The sequence below is a fragment of the Engraulis encrasicolus genome, chromosome 7 (genome assembly GCF_034702125.1).
Source record: "Engraulis encrasicolus isolate BLACKSEA-1 chromosome 7, IST_EnEncr_1.0, whole genome shotgun sequence".
Lineage (NCBI taxonomy): Eukaryota > Metazoa > Chordata > Actinopteri > Clupeiformes > Engraulidae > Engraulis > Engraulis encrasicolus.
The window spans coordinates 42,311,884-42,314,383 of record NC_085863.1 but is presented as its reverse complement, the minus strand read 5'-3'; the positions used below and the strand labels follow the sequence as shown (position 1 = coordinate 42,314,383).

Here is a 2,500-nt window from a genome sequence, read left to right as displayed (position 1 = left end):
GTGTCCAGGAGCACGGATTTTGCCAAATTTCCGTGCTCCTGGACACGGAATTGTTTTCCGTGATGGGCACACGGAAGTGCTTTCCATATACTCACAGCACTGTGTTAACTCTATCATTAGAAAATACATACCAAATGCTAATCCTAAGCAAAATAATGCTATAGCAATTTAAGTTGTGCCCTGACCAAAACATTCCCTAACCTTAACCTGTCATTAAAGACATTTTTTCGAGAAATATATTTTCCAGGTGGTTGATAGGCTATCAAATTCATATAATGAATCAAAGAATACTAGCTGTGCCCAGACCAAAACAATCCCTAACCCTAACCTGTCAGTAAGAAATGTTTTTTTTTTTGAGAAAAAATATCTGACTGAGGTCAAAGACTGTGGAAACATAGAGAGTATAAAGAGAGCACTTCTGTGTGTCCATCAAGGAAAACAATTCCGTGTCCAGGAGCACGGAAAACAATTCATTGTCCAGGAGCACAGAATTTTGGCAAAATCCGTGCTCCTGGACACGGATTTCGTGTCCTTAACATACATGTCCAGGAGCATGGAATTTTTGGAGATCATGTTGCATTGTACACAGGTCTACTGGTTACTCAGAGAAGTTATGCGTTGAAAGGAAACTGTTTCTTTCTGAGCTTCTACTCGTACTTTTAACACCTCTGTTGCATGTCAGGGGTGCATGTTTAAGGTGTAGTGCATGGCAGCTCCCTAGCAACACCTCAGACACATACGCTACTGACGGGCCTAGCAGCCCACGGGCACTGGCAAAGCTAAAGGGACACTGTGTGAGATTTTTTGTTTATTTCCAGAATTCATGCTGCACATTCACTAATGTTACCTTTTTCATGAATACTTACCACCACCATCAAATTCTAAGTATTCATTATGACTGGAAAAATTGCACTTTTCATACATGAAAATAGCCATTTTTAGCTGCAAAAATGACTCTACTTGGACCATACTAGAAAATATTTGTTTATTACTTAGTAAACTTTCATGTAAAGATCAAATTTGGCAATAGGCAGCCCAGTTTCAATGAGCAGCATAGTTGCAGAACCTTTTTTGACCATTTCCTGCACACTGTACCTTTAAGTAACCATTTTGACTTAAAGTGATACTGTCCCATTTTTGGAAATGTATTACCTTTCTCCTGTACTTTCAACCGTTCTCCGAGTATGGCAGTGCAAATTTTACCTCCATTCTAGCAATTAACATTGAATCCTATGAGACCAGTTAGCCGCCAGCTGGTCTCATAGAACTCAATGTTAACGATTGAAAATACAGGAGAAAGCAATTATTTAACTCCAGGGGAGGTATAATATGAGCTTATTTCCAAAAATGGGACAGTATCACTTTAAGACTTGGTCATTACAGTTTTGGTGACAGTAAGGTTATAACATAGGCTCTGCACAAAGAGGTTAAGAACCATCACTTGCCACAGCGGGGGAGTTATCTGAGGTTCTGGGGGTTCTTCCATGTAGAAGGAAGGGGACAAATACAGGAACACACATACAGTACATACACATACACAGCGGTTGTACTGTACATTATGGACACAGCTCGGTTCATTGGTTCATTTGAAGCATTTTCAACAGTCAAGTTTCAACCAGAGCAGGATTTCCTGGTTTGCAATGGCCAATCATGAATGACCATCCCGGTTGGAATGGAATGGCCAATCATAAATAACCATCCCGGTATAAGGTACCCACCCTGATATCCAGTGGACATTTCTGATCTGCAATTACAACCAGGACATATGGCGTTCCTGTTTGCAAATCAACAGCTGATTATCTTGACTTTTATCATTTCCATATCTTCAAATCTGCTTCTGAATCGGAACAGAATGGGACCTTAATGGCATTCCTATATACAGCCATTGACGGTAGCGATAATCAGCTTGCGGCTAATCGTCTTGTTATTGAGTCAAGCGGTAGTTAGTCTCTTAAGTAGCGTTTACACACTGAACATCAAATGTCATTTAATTAGCCGACGCAGACAGACAGACAGACAGACAGACAGACAGACAGACAGACAGACAGACAGACAGACAGACAGGCTGTCGTGTGTGTGTGTGTGTGTGTGTGTGTGTGTGTGTGTGTGTGTGTGTGTGTGTGTGTGTGTGTGTGTGTGTGTGTGTGTGTGTGTGTGTGTGTGTCTAAGTAATTAAGCCTAGCCCAGTGGTGTGATTCCGACTCCTGTTATTGGCCAATTAAACAGCCCTAATCCCCAGCTCATGTCTGCTCTGTGTGTGTGTGTGTGTGTGTGTGTGTGTGTGTGTGTGTGTGTGTGTGTGTGTGTGTGTGTGTGTGTGTGTGTGTGTGTGTGTGTGTGTGTGTGTGTGTGTGTGTGTCCCAGCTCATGTCTGCTCTGTGTCAACGCATGACTGTCTGCTCTGGGAACTGGGAAACTCCAACTCCCATTGTCATAGTGACACAGCACTGCACAGCACACAGTGCTCACTGCACACAACAAAGTTGCATTTATGTCTTAA

General features: G+C 42.1%; 1 protein-coding gene across 1 annotated transcript in view; it reads left to right on the top strand.

Moving 5' to 3' along the window:
* The window catches only part of ppm1e (protein phosphatase, Mg2+/Mn2+ dependent, 1E), a 48,191-nt gene that overhangs the window by 37,214 nt on the left and 8,477 nt on the right, over positions 1 to 2,500 (top strand). The gene's annotated exons all lie outside the window — the stretch shown is intronic.